Here is a 19755-nt window from a genome sequence, read left to right as displayed (position 1 = left end):
TGCAGCAGGTTTAATTTAGATTCTAGCAAGGGAGTCTAACGTAACGGTACCAACTCCTCTCTTTTGCCTTTTCTCCTTTCTCTTTCACTCCCCATTTTTAAAAGCTAAACAGTTTTTAAAAGTGGGAGGAAAAAACCCTGAAGAACTGGCCTTTCTATGTCCAAAGCAATACCCTACGCATTTATACGTATTAGACAATTTTAAACACTTAGGCAATTTTATAGTGCAATGTTACTTTTGAATATACATCATTAGGTAAAATACTTGAAATACAGCCAAAGGTAGGAGGAAAAGACATTTAAGTGTAGTATGCCCATGTTTTGCTTTTCAGAGATGTGTTTAATGATGTCTCCAGCAGACCAGCTTCATCCATTTTCCAAACATTCACTTGTTTATTTCAAGAATGGTCTGAATTATAAACAGGCATTAAATCATCTCCAAGCCCTAATACATTGTAATGAAGTATTGTAAACCATGTAGTATGTTGGTTTAAACAAAGTAATCAAAAAGCAACACAACCATTTTCTTCTAGTTCCTCCTGGCTCACTGACTTGTTTTGTCTGTTAAACGAAAAGTTCTTTTTCCTTGTAAATGTCAAGGTCAATCAGAGGTCAAGATTGAGCTTTTGAGCTATGGTTTCTTTCAGGTTATTGGCTTTGTTTAATTGCTGAAAGGAACCATCCATTTCAGTGTATAATACAGTGCTCTAAAGAGCAAAGACACAGATGTAAGCCTATTAAATACAAAACAAACATGAACAAATAAAGGTTTGACAAACCCACAAAAGTCATCCCTCCTCCCTCTCTCCTGCTAACACAGCACTGGGCTACTTAACGGACCCTGTTGTGCCTAGGTATTTCATTCTACGGACCTCTGTACCTTGGGAAATTTGCCGGACTGGTTTTCAGCTAAGCTTATTTTAAAGATGGTTAGAAACACAGCATAGACCTACTTTTAGGCAGCCTGACCTGCTTTTTACTGACTGGGTCTGGAGCAGTTGACAGAGACACAGGGGATAACTATGAGACTTGGGTGTAATGCAGGAAATGGTGTATGAGTATAGATGCAGCCAGAGGACCTTATAGCTAAAGAGAGATACTAAATGAGGACAAAGAACTGAAGCAGACATACAGATTCAAGAATGAAGGAGACATGTCTGGAATGGTGAAAAAATAAAATTGTTTTACTGGAAGCATGTTGGATGGGAATAGAGAGGGGAAACTAGAAAGCTGGATGTTGCAGTAGTCAGGTTAAGAGGTGACTGGAGCATTCTGTAGCCTCCAGAGCTGGGTACAAATGCTGAGATTCTGATTTATTTCTTTGTTTGTTTTTACAAAATCAGGATACTTATGATCAGCTTGACAAAGATGTGTGTGTATGGGACTGCATATTCTTACCTAGAGACAAAATACAAGTTTTAAGGTCGTGCAAGAGCATATAATTAGAATGGGAAGAAATGGAGCAAAGAAAATGTAAGATGCATATTAGTAAAAACATCCATAGCATGGAGGGGGTCTATTACCGTGCACCGTGCAAAAGTCTACAAAGGGAAATGGTGGAACCTCATTGTTTGGATCATTAGAACCAGACTTGTGGGTGTGTGTCAGGATCTCTAATGGCCAGACATCTCTTTGGGGGCCACTACACATAGCAAGTAAAGAATATTTAAGACAGTCACAAAGTCCAATAAATGTATAATATCTGAGATTCATAAAACTATTGTAAAATATCTAAGGCAAAGGGGAAACAAATGTCAAGATTATTCATTCGACCCTAAATATCCTGTTTCCTGACAAGTGAAAGATGCCATCTTGTAGTGCTTCAGTAAGAGCACTTGAGCAAAGTGGACTTACCATTGGTAAAAGGAGGTGAGCTGAGGAGAGAGAGCATACAGCAATTAATTACGAATGCAGTGAAGAAGCAGATTGAATGCATGCAGGAGCTGCAACTGTGAACACTGAACTAGACATACATACATTTGAATACTATAAACATTACTGGAGTGGGAATGGGAAGCCTAGTTACCCACATTACTCAGACTGTGAAACAGTCTTACAAAAAACCAAACAGAAAAAGTTTCCAACCTACCAAGTAGCAAGGTCAGAGAGAGTAAAGAGAAGACACCTGGATTTTCAGGTGTGGAACAATCCAACATCTTTGGGTTGCCTAGCTGTGAAGAAAGGGAAAACATGGGATCATCACTAGAAAATATACCTCGGTGTAGGTGTGATTCTGAATGGAACCACTGTACTTAAGGGGAGTTTTGGCAAATATTTCAATGGAAATGGCCTCTAACAATGCAATATTTGAACAGCAGAGGATATATAATGGAACAAACCTACAGACCTGTCGTGTTCAGTCTCAGAGCTGAGCATATTTCACAAAAGTAAAAAAAAAAAAAAAAGGCCACAATTAATACTTAGGGGTTAAGGAAGTGAAAACAACCCACAATCTCCGTGCTGGGGATTTCCCCAGCTATATAGAGCCAACTAGCTTCTACACCTCCCTCCCCCCGGCTCCTGGTATATGGGGTGATGTGCATTATACTCCCATTATTCCCCAGCTGGCATATGCAGGGCCAGATTAACCTTTTGTGGGTCTGGCGCCAAACATATTTGTGGGCCCCCATGGGATCAATGGAGCACAGCATGGGGAGGTTGGTCCCTGGAGTGAGGGGCCAGCCAGGGGCAATTGGGCATGGCATGCCAGGTGTGGCCCCGCGCAGCCCAGTGCAAGAGCACTATATACAAACCGGCAGTTGCTATATGCACATTGGCCCACCCAGCCCTGTGCTGCTAGCGTGCCTCTTCTCCACAGGGTTGGGCCACACAGCCCCCAGCTCCCTATGCCCAGCATCCCCCAGAACTGCTAGGCCCAGCAGCCGCCCCACACAGCCCCTCCACAAGAAATGCACAGCGCCCTGCACACCACCACCTCTGCCCAGCATTCCCCACACAGAGCTGCACCACTACTGCCTCATGCACTTCCCCACAGCCCCACCACCACAACTACACAGCACTCCACTCAGACCCCCCCACTGCCTAGCACCCAAAACACACAAACCTCCACTGCCCAGCAGCCACACCGCCTCACATCCCAACACCGCCCCCAAAGATCCCTCAGAGACCCACTCCCTCACACCCTGTCCCCCGGCCACACTCACGAGCCCTGCTGGGAGGTGACTGCATCTGCCAGGCAGAGCTGGCAGCGCGGCCGGGGCTGGTACAGTGCTGGGGCGGGGAATCGCTCCGGCCTCTCGAGAGTGGCACGATCAGCCAGGCCAGGTTCTGCCCTCACCCCAGCTGGGCTCCCTCAGGACTCACTTGCCTGGAAGTGGGGTGACCATACATCCCCTTTTGGCTGTGACAGTTCCCTTTTTAAGCTCTGTCCCGGCCATCCTGACTTTTTTTTGAGAAAAACAGGCATTTGTCCCGTTTGCTTTTGCCAACTGATCAGTTGGCAAGAGCAAATGAACAAATGCCCAGTTTACCAAAAATGTTGGGTGTGCCCCCCGAGTGGGGCGTGGAGGAACACGTGTGGGGTTGGCGATGCAAGGTATCAGGTAGCGGAGCTTGGGGGGTCAGGCCCACCCCCGGGCAGCATGGAGCTGGTGGGGGTTGGGGGCCAGCCCCTGGCAGCAGTATGGGGAGTGTCAGCCCCAGCACCTGGCAGTGGTGCGGGGAGCTCGGGTGGAGGAGGGGTCAGCCCCAATTCCAGCAGTGGTGAGAAGAGCTCGGGGGTGGGGTCAGCCCTGGCCACAGCATGTGGAGCTGGGAAGAGAAGGGATCAACCCCAGCCCCTGGCCGTGGCATGCAAAGCTCAGGAAGAGGGGGAGGAGTCAGTCCCACGGGCGGGGGGGGGGTGCGGAGCTGTGGTGGGAAGTCAGCAGCCACAGGCAGGCAGCACCAGGTTCCAGCTCTCTCAGCCTCAGCTGTGACCAGGAGGTAGAGAGGAGCCAGAGGGCAGAGAGGACCCTCGGCAAGCCTGCGACCCAACAGGAGCGAGCGCTGGGCAGGGGCCGGGGTGGAGAAGAGCTGTCAGGGCCTCGGATCGCAGCCCAAGCGGAGCAGGCTGGGCTGGGCCAAGGCCCCTTTGGAGCCTGGGCCTGGTGCCATGCTGCCACTGGAGCCATTGTAAACCTGGTATTGGGCATATGATACGGTCCCTTGGAAACCACAGAATTGCTTCTATCATGTCTGCTTTCTCCTTTTCAGCCCTACTCCAACTCAGCTCTCAGTCCTTCCCTGGGAACTCCAAGGCCAATCATCCTGGTCATGCTTATCTGGCTCTACCTACAAGTGCTGCCGATTAGATTCTGCGACCTAGTCTCCCCTATCACAAGGCCATTTCCCAGGCAGCTACTTGCATGCCTACACACAAACATGCACACTAATCCTTTGTCTCACTTCCTGTTCCTAATCTGTAGTGTCCTTTGGATGGATGTGCTGTCTACAAGCTAGATGTTGATCTGGGTCCCTCCCCATCCCAGGATGACCTGTGACCCAAATGTTTCCATCCAGGAGGGGCATCCAGTAATAATCAAGTTCATAGTAGAATACATTTTCACTTTGCTAACAATCAAGGAGTGGTCAGTGTCACAATCAGCTGTGGAATGTTCAAGTGTTCTGCACTAAGGGTAGGTCTTTCCTCCTGACGATAACAAGATCTAACTGGTGCCAGTAGCCTGATCGTGGATGTCACCATGACACTTTGTGGCGATCTTTTCCTGTAAAATATGAATTGCTAATATATATACAGTAAATAAAGTAATTCTAGACATCATTCCTGACATCAGGTCTTGTACTCAGACTCTACTATCCAACAAATTTTTGTGCCATTTGGGTGAGAAAGAGAGAGAGAGACATGAAAACCATTTAAATGGTGCTTCTCCTTTTCCCTACGACTGATATGACCTGGGTGAAACCTTGCTATGGGTTGTGTTAAAATCTCATATGGACTGATGTGTGAACACACCCTTCTCTCAAGATAGTTGTAAGAAACACGTAAGGGGCAACTCCTAAAACAAAGTCTAGAGTCTTCCCAGAAACTAGCACCCAGTGAGTGGAGGGATTTCAGGTTGCCAAGTGGCTTAAAGTAAGTGACTTTTGGGCTTACCTTTAAAGACTGGGTGGTTTTGAGAAGTTGAACAAGTCACTTTGGCCAGGTTCTCCGAGTATCATTATCCCCTTTTTACAGATAGGAAAATTGAGTGACAAAGAGGCAAAGGCTCAGATCCTCATTTAGACATGGGAATTAGGTCCCTACATATCTTAGTTCTTTGTTACTCTGTTTCCCTGTCTGTAAATTGGGGATAATGACACTGACATCCTTTGTAAGGCACTTTGAGATCTACTGATAAAAAGTACTATGTAAGAGCTCGGTATTATTTATTAATTTTCAATTTGAAATTTATTCTTGTAAACAGTGTTGTAGTCATGTCAGTCCCAGAATATTAGAGAGACAAAGTGGGTGAGGTAGTATCTTTTATTGGACCAACTTCTGTTGGTGAGAGAGATGAGCTTTCGAGCTTACACAGAACTCTTCTTCAGGTCTGTGAAAAGCAATGTCTAATCTCAAAAACGTTCTCTCTCACCAGCAGGTCCAACAAAAGATAATATCTCATCCATCGTGTTTAATTTGAAATACAGTCACTGGGGGAAAAAAGACTTAAGTAGTTTCAAGTGTCCTGTCCCGCACTCTACCTTAGGAAGTTTATGATTTTACAACTAAACATTCCACTTTAAAAAAAAAGTTTCCTTTCCTCTAGTGTTGTGTGAAAGGCCCACACAAAGAGGAAACAGACAGCGAATACTGCGAGGAGTTCCATGTCAATAGGTCCTTTGCACTGACTGCCCCATTATGCCTGGGGTCTGCCCAGACCACACAGAGTTCCTGATGGGATCAGGACACATGTGAGGTTGCAGGGGAAAAGGAACCTGACTATACTGAAAGTGCTGTCAGATGCACAAAGGAAACAAGATGGAAAAAAAATTCTTCTAATCTTTCAGTTTCAGTAATCTTAGGTATTGCTTCTTGTAACTGTAGAAAAATGAGGCATGAGTGATTAAGTTAAGACAATGTACCTTGAATAATTTGAACTAGAGTACGTATTAATCCAAGAATCTCAGAGATTTACAAACATTAATAAAGTAGGGTAAAAAATAATCATCTGGATTATCGGACACATTAGTACTACTAATTTGCACATCCCTAGCAGCATTCACCAGAAAATGTTCAAGTACATTACAAACTTTAAGTAGTTTTACATCCTTGTTAAGTATTATTGTACGAATTTTATAGTTTAGTAACTTGAGACATTAAAAAGGTGTAAGGCCAGGCTATGCCAAAAAGGTGTTGATGCCTGCCATCAAGAGAGTCTTTGATTCGAGGACTGTCATAGACCTAAGTGGTGGTGTGAATACTCATTGAAATGAACAATTAATCTCCTTTATGTAGTAGAGACACTACAAAAACTGGAGGAACCGCCCAAGGCAGGTAACAAGTCAGACCCAAGCCCTGTGGACTGAGGGCGTTTCCCTGATTGTAAAGGCAGGGGCTAGGATATTGTATTTGAACCTGCATGCTGGAGGAAGAAAGCCAGAAGACAAGTTCTGAGTGTGGCCTTGGCCTGGTCTACACTACATAGTTAGACATAAGTGCCTCTCTTTGTTGATTTAGTAACACCACCTCCCTGAGCAGCATAGAGTCATGGTTGAAGGCTTACATCGACTTTTACTGGCTTTCAGAAGCTGTCCCACAATACAATCAATACAAACACTCCTGGTGAGGATGCACATCGCTGACACAAGTAGCCAAGTATGCACACACACAAGCAATTTAATAACGTAAGTTAGGTTGACATAATTTTGTAGTGTGGACATGGCCCTTGAGAGGAAACAGATGGAGTTCTTTGGCAGAGAGGTTTCAGAGTAGCAGACGTGTTAGTCTGTATTCGCAAAAGGAAAAGGAGGACTTGTGGCACCTTAGAGACTAACCAATTTATTTGAGCATAAGCTTTCGTGAGCTACATGAAGTGAGCTGTAGCTCATGAAAGCTTATGCTCAAATAAATTGGTTAGTCTCTAAGGTGCCACTAGTACTCCTTTTCCTTTTGGCAGAGAGCTCACTTGAGTGACACATCTGGGGATTTATGAGCAAGGAAACTGCCTGCTGTTGTTTATTTTTACTGTGTTCCGGGAAACAGGACTTTGTTAAGAATATTCCTAATATTACTGATTTCTCATCCCAATGGAAACAAACAGGCCACAGGCCCTGAATTACTTCCCAATTATTTTTCTGTTTATATTATCAAAAAGAAGATTATGGGGTGATTTGATTAGAGTATGAGAGCCCTCATGGGGAGAAAATATCAGGTGCTAATGGGCTCTTTAACCTAGGGGCTGCTGTGTGCTAGAAAGTTAGGTCTGCGTAACTACATTGGTCAGGGCTGTGAAAAATGTCATGCCCTGTGTGATGTAATTACGGCAACCTATGCCCTGATCTCGACACTGCTAGGTTGACAGAAGAATTCTGTCGACCTAGCTTGTGGAAAGATGGATTTACTACCATGATGGAAGAACCCCACTGCTGTACTAAGTGTCTACGCTATAGAGTTACAGTGGTGCAGTTGCAGCAATGCAGCTGTGCCACTGTAGGGTTTCTAATGTAGACACTCTGAGGGCTGGTTTATACCAGAAAATTAGATCTGTTCAACTATGTCACTCAGGGGTGTAAAAAGTCCACACACTTGAGTTGCATTGTTAAGCTGACCTAAGTCCCCATGTAGGCCATGCTAGGTTGATGGAAGAATTCTTCCATCAACCTAGCTACTGCCTCTCGGGGAGGTGGATTACCTACACTGATGAGCGAACCCCTCCTGTCGGCATAGGTAGTGTCTATTCTGAAACGCTACAGCAGGGCGACTGTGTCACTGTAGCATTTTAAGTGTACGGGTAGACAAGTCCTTACTGGACAAAGACAGAGGTGAATTTACCATGAAACAAACAGTGCAGTGGCATGGGGCCACCAATGACGGGGGGCCCCCCAAAATGCAGGACAAATCTCATCTGACAACCTGCCCGATCCCCGGCCAGCAGTGCAGCAGGGCTCAGGCAGGCAGGCTGCCTGCATTCTGTGGCCGGTGGCCCTACACCGTTCCCGGAAGCGGCTGGCTCCTGGCACGTCTCTGAGTGTCCCTGGCAAGGGAGAGGTGGCTCTGTGCACTGCCCCGGCCCCAGGCAGCACACGGAGACCTGCTGCCCCCACCCCCAAGGGGCGCCCACAGACGTGTCAGCAGCATCACAGCAGGGCTAAGGTGGCTCACTGCCCATGTCGCCTCCCTCTATCTGCACCACGCTGCTCTAGGAAGCAGCCAGCACGTCCCTGTGGCCCCTGGAGTGTGTGTGTGTGTGTCTCTCTGCGCGTTGACCCCGCCCTGAGCGCCGACTCTGCAGCTCCCATTGGCTGGGAACTGTGGCCAATGGGAGCTGTGGTGGTGGCATGTGCGGGCAGCGGTACGCAGAGACCCCTTTTTGCCCCCCGCCCTGCCGTCTAGGAGCCGCTGCCAGCCAGCGGGGTGTGCTGGTCGCTTTGCGAGCCTCCCCCTGACTCCTCCTACACCCCAATCCCATGCCCCAGCCCAGAGCCTGCACCCAAACTTCCTCCCAGAGCCCTTACCCCCTCCCACATCCCAGCTCCCTGCCCCAGGCCAGAGCCCGCACCCAGCACCCAAACTCCCTCCCAGAGACCAACCCCTGCACTTCCTCCTAAACCCCAATCAAGGCACCTCACTTTATTTTCATTTACTTCCTATTACTTATAATGTGGGAGGAGGATGAAGAAAAAAAGAATGAAAAACGGGGGGGGGGGGGAGAAGGGGAGATTAGAGAGAATGTTCGTTTTCTTGGCTGGGTCCCAGGAGGCCCCCGACAATGAAGCTGCACACAGGGCCCCACTAACTCTAAATCCTCCACTCGAGAAAGACATAACAAGAACCAATAGCTGGAAGCTAAAGCCAGACAAATTCAAATTAGAAATAAGGCATTCATTTTTAACAGTAAGGGTGATTAACCATTGGAACAAATTTCTAAGGGATGTGGTAGATTCTCCATTCCTTAAAGTTTGGATGCCCGTCTGGAAGATACGCTTTTGTTAAACAAGTTATTAGGCTCAATACCAGGGTAACTGGATTGAAGTCTATGGCCTGTGTTATACAGGAGGTCAGACTAGATGATCTAATGGCCCTTCTGACCTTAAAAGCGCTGAACACTGGTTAACTGCATGTGGGCAAAAGGGGTGGATGAGAGATGGCAGGAAGAATAAGATGTGGGGCTAGGACAAGGGGGGGAAATAGAGGACAGGATCTTGGAGGTGCAAGGGTAGCTGGGCAGGGGAAGACATGGGAGGAGAAGGGCAGGAGGATTAGGGCAGGGAGCAGATGAGGGGCAGGGGGTGCCACTTACCTGGTTGCTGCTCACCCCATTATCCAAGAGAGGCATGGTCAGGCTGTGAGCTCCACCCGGAGTGCCCCCACCAGGCCAGGCCCTCTAGCTGCATAGTCTCATGCAAAGGTCTCTGCACTGTGCCCAGCCTGCTAATGTGCATTAACAGTTTATTAATGCAATTTCATCTAGCCAAGTTTCAAAGAGGATTTTTTCAACAAATTGTTAATGAATATCAGGGTGTGTCCAGATAGTTTGTGCCACAGCAAATTTAGTGCAGGGTAGATCAGACCCCTCACAAATCTGCCACTCTGAACATAGGGTGACCAGGTGTCCAGTTTTCGAACACCCGGTCAAAAAGGGACCCTGGCGGCTCTGGTCAGCACTGCCGAACAGGCCGATAAAATTTCGGTTGGCGGTGCTGCAGTGCTTAGGCAGGCTAGTCCCTACCTGTCCTGGCTGGCACCACACTGTGCCCCGGAAGCAGCCAGCAGGTCTGGCTCCTAGGCAGGAGGGTGGGCCTGGGGCTCCGTGCAGTGCCCTCGCCCCGAGCACTGGCTCCGCATTCCCATTGGCCAGGAACTGGCCAGTGGGAACTGAGGGGACGCCTGCAGGTGAGAGCGGCATGTGGAGCCTCCTGGCTCCACTGCCTAGGAGCCGGACCTGCTGGCTGCTTCCAGGGCGCACACAGCATGGTGCCAGGACAGGCAGGCGGCCTGCACTAGCCCCCACAGCAGCGCCACTGACTGGGAGCCGCCCAAGGCAAGCCCACACCCCATCTCTGAGCCCCAATGCCCTGCCCCAGCCCTGATCCCGCCCCAAACCTGGAGCACCCTCCTGCACTCCAAACCCCTCATCCCCCTGCACCCCAACCCTCTGCCTCAGCCCAGAGCTCCCTCCCACACCCAAACCCCTCATCCACGGCCACACCCCAGAGCCCTCGCCCCTTCTACACCCCAATCCCCTGCCTCAACCTGCAGCCTTCTCCCACAATCCAAATCCCTTGGCCCCACCCCCCAGCCTGGAGCCTCCTCCTGCACCTCAAACCCCTCTTCCCCAGACCAGAGCCTGCACCCCCTCCAAGACCCCAACCTCTGCCTTAACCTGCAGCCCCCTCCCACACTCCAAATCCCTTAGCCCCACCCCCCAGCCTGGAGCCCCCTTCTGCAACCCAACCCCTCATCCCCAGCCCCACCCCAGACACTGGACCCCCAGAAGGAGCCCTCACCCCCTCCTGCACCACAACTCCGTGCCCCAGCCCAGAGCCCCCTCCCACACCCTGAACCCCTCATTTCTGGCCCCACCCTGGAGCCCACCCCCCACCAGTTAGAGCCCTCACCCACTCCCGCACCCCAACTCCCAGCCCAGTAAAAGTGAGTGAGGGTAGGGGAGAGTGAGCCACCAAGGGAGGGGGAATGTAGTGAGTGGGGGGCAGGGCCTTGGGGAAGGAGCAGGGTTAGGGTGTTTGGTTTTGTGTGACTAGAAAGTTGGCAACCCTAACAGCATAACATGCTTGAAAAGGTGCCACATGTATACCTAAAGGCTGCCAGGGGATGGAAGGGGAACAGACTGTCATGCCCCCACCCATTAGCTCAGCTACTGATTTTGGATGTTCAACTTAATATTTAAGGCCTGATTTTCAGAGGTGATGTATGCCCACAACTCATGTTTTAAGTCAGTGGAAGCTGCAGATTCCAAACAACTTTCAAAATCAGACTTTAGATGTCTCAAAACAGGCACCCAAAATTGAGAAACTCAGAATCAGTGGACACTTCTGAAAATTGTGGCCTGTGTCACCTTGGGTAAGTCCTTTAATGAGTCACTTGGAAAGCTGGGAAAGTAATCCAGTCAGAAGTCTTGAATCCCCATGGCCTACTCTTAACCTCAGAGTATACTACCGTCCACACAATTAGATTATGCTTCTTTTATACTGCCTTTCGTGGATATACCACAGATTCAAAATATATTAATAATAAAAAACATTCGACTGGACAAAGTAGGTGAGAATATATGGATGGAACTGTATATGGATGGAATTATGCTGTACTGGAAGAGAGTAGACTAGATCAGTGGTTCTCAACCTGTGATCTGCGGTCCCCTGGGGATCCACAGACTATGTCTAAGGGGTCCATGAAACGTTGTCGTTACCATAGAACAGTTATTTTCAACATGTGGTCCACAGGCCCCTTGGGGTCCACAGACAGTATCTAAGAGGGTCCACACCTCCATTCAAAATTTTGTAGGGGTCTGCAAATGAAAAAAGCTGAGAACCACTGGACTAGATGACAAAGAGGTCTTCGCCATTTCAAACTTCTATAATTCTTTTTCATATGTAAATCAACCGTATATTAGAGAAATGTAATACTCATTTGAAAGAGGAACCTCTAACAGCAGTCTGACAAAGTTATAGCATGCATGCAGTGTTGTAGCCGTATTGGTCCCAGGATATTAGAGAGACAAGGTGAGTGAGGTCGTACAACAGAACCTCAAGAGTTATGAACACCAGATTTACAAACTGACCAGTCAACTACAGACCTCATTTGGACCTGAAAGTATGCCATCAGGCAGCAGCAGAGACCAAAAAAAAAACAAAAACAAAAAAAACAACAAATACAGTACAATACTGGGTTAAACATAAACTACTAAAAACATAAAGGGAAAGCAGCATTTTTCTTCTGCATAGTAAAGTTTCAAAGCTGTATTAAGTCACTGTTCAGTTCTAAACTTTTGAAAGAACAACCATAATGTTTTGTTCAGAGTTATGAACATTTCAGAATTACGAACAAGCTTCATTCCCAAGGTGTTTGCAAGTCTGAGGTTCTACTGTATCTTTTATTGGACCAATAAAAGATATTACCTCACTCTCTTTGTCTCTCCAAAGTGGTAGCAGTCACCAGAAGACATTTCCTGGGTTGCTACCATGTATATCTGTAAGTGCGCTGCATTATTCCCAACATACGTTTGTACCCTCATCATCATGCATAAAAATTGAATGGAATTGCCTCTTAAGTTTGAATACTATAAATAATAGTGGGCTTTGCTTGTTCACAACTGTGGAGACTTCCATCCCCGCTCTCAGACTTCCTAGTCTGCAATGTTTGAAAGGGAAATTCAGGCTCTCTGCACCCAGTCGATCCATAAATTGCACAACACATGCCAGGAGTGTAGTCTAAAGCTATCGTTATCCCAGGTATCTTTTTCTGAATTACTGGCCAAAGCTAATCGCCTGCCTAATGCAGAAGAGATTATCTGTGCCTTCCCACTTGTTATGGTAGAATAACAAGGGGAAATTTGTTGGAAAGCTGCATGAGAATAATTTTTGTATGCTAGTTTTAACATTTTAAGGAATATTTACTGCCGTGTTGAGAATTATAATATGAGCTTGTATGTTCTGAGTAAACTAAGTATCACCACAAGTCCAGCCCATACAGAATCCTGTCCTAATTTGTTTGAGTGAGTCGAGATGCCGGGGCTGACCTATTAAATGAGTTGCATTAGTCTGGATTCCTGATTTTCAGGAATTATTTTGGAAATCATAAGCAATATGGGTTTATTTTCATTTCCAAATCAGATGCAAAAAATACACAGATGGGACATATTGAGCTGTGGTTTGAGTTCTACTTTCAATGTAGTTTATTTACACAATTTAGGACTCCATCAAGCAAACAAACCAGCTATTGATTCCAAAGCTCAGCATAGATTTTGCACAGCATTGCCCCCAAGAACAAAAGTCACAATATCCAAAAGGTATTTGCAAACTTAATACACTTGAATGCAGTATTTTTCACTTAAGCAAAATTAAAGTTAGAATTTGGTTGTGTGGTTGAATGGAAAAATACCAACATTTTAAATGACAGAAGGAACTAGAAGTGCAATTGTCAATTGGGGGTCATTACATTTTTTCCCTATCACATTGATCTATATTATCAACAAAAGTGGTCTCATGAAGATTAAATAATTAATGACAGTGGTATAGGGTGATGATATTTCCCAAAGGGAAAACAGGACACCACATGGGGCTGGCCCAAGCCTTGCCCCTTCCCCCCACACATGGGGCTGGCCCCTTCCCTGCCCCCGTAAATGGGGCTGGCCCATGCCCTGCCCTCCCCACCCCTCCATGCAGGGCTCTTGTCCGAGCCCAGCCTGCTCCTTGCCTGGGGCTGGCATCGCTGCTCACCCGAACCCAGCCTGCCCCTCCCACAGTTGTAGCTGCTCAGCTAAACCATGCCTCCCTCCCCCACAAAGCTGGCATCACTGTTCACCCCCTTGCACATTCCTCTGCACTCCAGAAGGGGGGTGTGCCCCCCCCCTTTTTTTTTTTTTTTTTTGCAAAAGTGGGCATTTGGCCTGTATTGCTCTTGTATATGCAACCAGCAAATCTATCTAATGGTGTGAGGTGAGGCTAAGAAGTAACCCTTATAACAGTTTTCAGAGTAACAGCCGTGTTAGTCTGTATTCGCAAAAAGGAGTACTTGTGGCACCTTAGAGACTAACCAATTTATTTGAGCATGAGCTTTAAGCTCATGCTCAAATAAATGCTCAAATAAATTGGTTAGTCTCTAAGGTGCCACAAGTACTCCTTTTCTTTTTCCTTATAACAGTGGTTCCCAAACTGGGATTCGTGAACCCCTGGGGATTTGCGAAATGTTACAGGGGATTCTCGGAAAAAAATTCCCCAATGGCTGCCAGAGTGCTCCCTCGGGACCCCGGGCAGCACTGGGCCAGCAGCCTGGAGCCCCTAGACTTCCAAAGGCTAAGCAGATCAAAGCAAGCATATCTATCACAGTGAGGAGATTTAAACTTCAAGATTCCTTATAAGAAATGGAAAGGGAGGTGGATATTTTTTGGTGTTTTTAAATTAAATAGGCAGGTAGTATTGTTTTTTAAATTATTATGAAGAACAAGTTTAAACTTTGTTGTAACATGCGTTGTTTGCCTGGAGTGCTCAAGACCTGAACGCTTGTGTAGGAGGAACTCTTTGAGTTGACTTCTTAAATACCTTCATGCTATTTCACATCTGATACTCCTTGATGAAACATCGGAGCCTTGTCATATAACAGCCTTATTCAAAGCGATACAAGCTATGAAAGTGAGATCTTGGAAGAGTGTTGCCATTTTCATAATAAGAAAAGGAGTACTGATGGCACCTTACAGACTAACAAATTTATTTGAGCATAAGCTTTCGTGGGCTACAGCCCACTTCATCGGATCACAGGTTGTTAAAGTTTGGGAACCACTTGCCTTATAAGACAGAAATCATAAATGCCAACGCTGGGGACCCGATTTTGTTCCAATCCCAATCAACGGGAGTTTTGTCACGGTCACTCTTTTCCCTAGGAGCAGGACCTAGAGCCAGCATAGTCAGCTCTTTCTTCCTTTTCCAGATGTTTTCCTACAGCAACCCACCTGCCATCACTCAGGAGCCTAGAGAGAGCGAGTTCGCAGGGGCCCTGGCAGCGGCAAACCCACCCGCACACTGCAAAATCCTTCACAGCCAGGGGGAAGTGCAGCGTGAAACCTGTCCCCAGCGGCCAGCCCCAGACAATGCGCTGCGTGCGGTGCAGGAGTGAACGCTTCCCGGGAAAAGGTGTGGTGGCTATTTTCAGACGTGACTCAGACGACGGCTGGCCGGCTGAGCCACTTGGTGCGGCTTTCGCGGTCGTTATAAAAAAAAAAAAAAAAAAAAAAAGCCTCGCCGAGGAGCCCGAAACGCAGGCGCCCTCCCGGGGCCGAGGGCGAAGCCGGCGCGTGGCAGCCCCCGGCGGGCGAGGGCACGACGCCTCCACCTGTGCGCCCAGCCCGCCCACCAAAATGGAGCGGCGCCGGCGGCCGAGCCCGCCCGCGGCGAGCGAAGTTCCCTCCCGCAGCCGCCCACTCTCCCCGAGCGGGGGGCGGAGCCACGAGGCAGAGAGAGGCTCAGGTCTGGGGAGCGCTGCGCCAATACCAGCCGGCCCAGGAGAGCGGCTCCCTGTGTGTGACCCTCCCCCGCGCTGGGCAGGCATGGCGCGTGAGGAAGGGGAAACTCTCCCCAGAGCCCGCAGGGCGTCATAGCCGCCCGCCCGCCTCGTCACCCCCCCCCATGCCCCGGAGAGGGTGAGCGCGCCCGCGCCTCAGCCAGACCTGCCCGGCCTCGCGGGGGGCGCGCGCGCCCGCCCGCCCCCTCCCTCCCCGGGGCGCCGGGCCAAGGCAGCGCCTGCCCCCCCCGGGGCCGCGAGCGCTTGGCGGCGCCTGGGCCAATGGAGCCGCCTCGCGTGTTCAGCCCGGCGAGCTGCAGCCCCAGCTGCGCCCCGTCCAGCCCCGCCGCGCCCGCGCCCGCGCCCGGCGAGAGGCAACGCGCCCGGCAGCCTCCGGCACCGCCGTGTCCCCGGGGAGCCCAGGGCCCGGCTGCCAGCCCTCCGCCCGCCTCCCGGGGGCTGGGGGCGGCCGCCCCGGGGCGCCGCCGGCCGGAGGCTCCCGCACCTGCGCCGAGTTTGCAGCGCTGAGAGGGCAGAGCCCAGCCCGGCTCCCCGGGAAGGGAGCAGCCCCCGCGCGTGGCCTGGCCCGTCCCTGCACCCAAAGCCCCGGGCGGCTGCGGGCGGGGGGTTGCGCGGCAGCCTGGGAGGGGGGTTCAGGGCGACCGCTGCTGCTGCTGACACCTTGTTACTTCCTGCTTCGCAACCCCAGGGCCCGACCCATCTCGGCGGAGGGATCCGCTCGCCTCCTCCAGCCTCCGCCCATTTCTGCTTCTGCTTTTTTTTCTTTTGCAAGAAAATAATTTGACAGCGATTTGCTGACACTGGGATTTTGCATCAGAGATTACAAGAAACCCCCCCCCCCCAACGACCTCTCCCCCGATCACTAGGCGGGGCGCGCAAAGGGGGATCATGCAAAAGGTAAGTCCTGGTTCTCGGAGCCTTTCCTAGCGTGGGCTTGCAAAGTGTGTGGGGAGGTGGGTGGATATTGCCACCACTCCTTCGCTCCCAGTGCAATTGCTTAGGGGAGGGTGTATTGCATGGGGGAAGGGGAGGGAGGAGTATGTTTCCTGGCGGAGCGATATTTGTTTACGGGACGAGATCTGTACTGTAAGTAAAGTAGGACCGAGCAAAGGCAGTTCTGTAATAAATTAGTATTGAAATTGCTCCATCAGCGCCTCCCAAAAAGGGGAAAATTGTGCCCAGTCCGGCCAGGTCTGTGTTCCCGGATCCTGCATGCACTTGTTGCAGATTTATACCAGGTAGGTAAATGCTTAGCAAGTTTAATTTTGTATTAGCTGGGGCTCCCCTAAATAAAGAAAAAGTTTGCAGCTCACTCTCGCTCTGTACTGCTGAGTAGGCGAGGCCCTCCCTGCAGCCTCTTCTCTCTGTTGCAAGACATCCCAGCAGGGAGAAAGGGCTGGCAGTTTATTACAGTGTCCTGTGCTTGCGGCTTTTTTTTGGGGGGGGGGAGCGGTGTGCAGGCCTTAGGGAATGGAATTAAAGTGAACCTATGTGATAAAGTTCTCAATCTGCAAGTGAGAAACCGCAGGACTCCTTAGGGATGAATCTTTTCACATGGTGCATTTGTGTCAGTGCTGTGGTGTGGCAAATTACTGTATGCGTGGATTTGGCATTTGATAATATGCTGCCATACCTGCCTACAGTGGGAAATAGAAAAACCTGAGATTTTCATCTTGGCCACTCCCTAAATCTCTGTCCTATGGTTTCTCCTTGGCAAGTGACAAAAATATTGCCTAAGATAAAAGTGTGCTTTTAAAATCAGGAAAATAATATGTTCCAGTACTTTGTGATTCTGAAAAACGTGGCTCTTAGAATTGCCTTTTTGCAGCCTGCCTGTAGAGGTTCCTCCCATATTCTATTCAGTGTCACATCAGAGCTGCAATACTGAAAGTCCAGAGACTTTGGAGGCAGGCCCCAGAGTTTGAAAAATCCCTACTTCTCAGGCCAAAAGCCTGAAATTAGGTACATTATGCTGTGGGCTTTGCATTTAAAAGGGGTTTGGGCTTGATGTGCACCCCTGAAAAGGGTTTAGGATTTAAGGTAATTAGGGCTGGTGGTGGTTGGTTCTTGGGGAAGTTGGAAAGGGATGTGGATTCAGGTTCTGAAACATTTTGCTGTAATTGTACTTGTATTGTGATCTCTTACGGCAAGATAATGGCTTGGCTCCTACTTAATGGCCAGTAAATAGCTTTCAAATACTGGATCAGAAATGGTACTTTGAATTAGCTGTATAGTGTGGCTGACAAAATGCAAGTGTTCAGTGTGTCACATACTTGAAATATTGATTTGCTAATTTACTTCCATGTTTGTGAATCTTTTGTGTTTCTAACAAGATCACATGTAAGTTTTCTATCTGAAATTGTCTAAAGAGGCTGTTACAGCTGAATCACATGGTTGCATAGGAATTAATTTTTTTATATTTTTATTCTTTGGAAATTCTATATTATTGCTTTCCTCAGATAAGGAATGTACAATAAACTGGTCACTGTCACTGATTTTAAGCACACAACTACATACATTTCAAGAGACCACAAAATTCAGGAGTAAAGAGCAAAACTGTACACCAGATGTCTAAATACAAGACAGATGTTTTACAAGTAAAATTAATAATCAGTTAACCAGTTGACAAATGGATAATGCTTTCTTCTTCCTCTGCTTGCTTTATAGATTAGTTTTTCATGTCTGTCAATCAGTTACCTACACTTGACTTTTCAGGTGTAAACTTTGCAAATTTTGTACTTTAGGTCTAATAAATTGATACATCTTTGCTGTGCCAATAAATTACTTAAGATAGGTGTAGATCTTTACAGACTAAAATAACAGAGCATTACAAAATGTGAATAATAACAAAACTATTTGTGAGAAAATGTGATTATTTTAGTTGCCAGAGACATAAACTGATTGATTGTTTATGTCTCTGGCAACTAAAATATTACTGTAAGACACGAATATGGAGTGAGCCCTGCACAGGGATCCACTCATGTGGAGAACTTTGCAGGGTCAGAGCCTAAATATTTTCCTTTTTCAAAACCTGTAAATATGTATTTAATTAAGGCACAAAAATCTATATGGTATGGACGAACCATTTGTACACATAGTTTTCATGCACAGAACATTTTTTGTATCATTTAATTTAATTTGTGGTCTTGACTGGACATTAATTGGCCTGGAGCAGAGCTATTTCTCTGATGTCCTCTGATTGGTATTACAATAGATCAAAGAAAATTCAGACATTTTATTACATTTCAAGGCCTTGCCTGCCATGCTACTATAGGCCACTCCTTTTGAGGTATGTTCACTTTTGTATAAGGTTTGTTAAGGCATACATTTAACATCAAATGTACTATTGGGTTCAAATACTCTATATATATGTTATGGGACTTTGAAAATGTTAATTTAAAAGGCTTTGCTATAAATAAAGGGAGTGTACAGCATAACAAACAGGCTTGTTTTTATTTAGTTAAATGATTTTCTCTATCACATGAAAAAGTTGCATTATAAACTTCCCTTAGGCTAACATTTGTGGATTGCCGGTTAACACGATTTTCATAATTTTTATGTATATGTGTACTTTGAGAGAATTAAAAGTCAATACATAAGACCTGCACACAAGTTATATAATTAACTAATATATTTTTTTTAATCCTTTCTGCTATGCTTGAATAGCAGTGTATGTTTATGTAACAAAATGAAGCCAGAAAACTTCAGCAAGAAACTGAGCAGTGTTCAGACATCTGACTACCTAGTCAAACTGCAGAGTGACAGATTCTATATAAAAGAAAAGATACGAATAATGTAGCTTTAAGGACAAAAATGATTTTTAAAAATGAGCTGTGCAGTGGGAGTTTTACATGAGTATGCAATGCAGAATCGGGCCCTTAATGGAAATGATGGGGCCAGTCTTGATCACATTGTTGTAATGTGTATTCTGCCATTGACTTCAGTGCAGGATCAGGCTGTTGAATAGTTCACTAGGTGTCCTGCCCTGCCGTTTGACCCATTTGAAAATGATGTGGTATTCAAGTAAATAAACCAGAGCATGACTAAATTCTTTGTCTGATGTTAAGTGACTCATTTTGCATGGGGATGGACTCAGGCTTTATTTCCTATTCATTTATTGTTTTAGGTCTGTATATTGCTCTTTGTCATGCACTTGGAGGCATGTGACCAAGTTCAATAACATAAAATGTGTACATGTTTGAGTTTAGGTTCATTTTTGTGGAAGGCACATCCATTTAACTAGGAAGTTCCTAGGTTTTTGACTTAAATTCCATCAGTTTAATTTTTCTGGCTAGTTTAGTCTTTTCAGGAATCCAAGAAAGTAACGATCATTGTTAGATG

At 47.3% G+C, this 19755-nt stretch overlaps 1 protein-coding gene across 7 annotated transcripts in view; it reads left to right on the top strand.

Moving 5' to 3' along the window:
* Positions 1-15664: 15664 nt before the first annotated feature.
* TRERF1 (transcriptional regulating factor 1) overlaps positions 15665-19755 on the top strand; it is a 141517-nt gene continuing 137426 nt past the window's right edge. For 3 of the 7 annotated variants that reach the window (XM_073339029.1, XM_073339031.1, XM_073339030.1), the window contains exon 1: positions 15666-16311. The gene's annotated coding sequence lies outside the window, so the exon portion shown is untranslated. Of the gene's footprint in view, positions 16312-16471; positions 16653-19755 lie in introns of those variants that run through there. The other 4 variants (XM_073339034.1, XM_073339036.1, XM_073339035.1 and 1 more) reach the window with 4 other exon arrangements.

Source organism: Lepidochelys kempii, chromosome 3, assembly GCF_965140265.1.
Source record: "Lepidochelys kempii isolate rLepKem1 chromosome 3, rLepKem1.hap2, whole genome shotgun sequence".
In the NCBI taxonomy this organism is placed as follows: domain Eukaryota; kingdom Metazoa; phylum Chordata; order Testudines; family Cheloniidae; genus Lepidochelys; species Lepidochelys kempii.
This window is presented reverse-complemented; position numbering and strand designations above follow the sequence as displayed.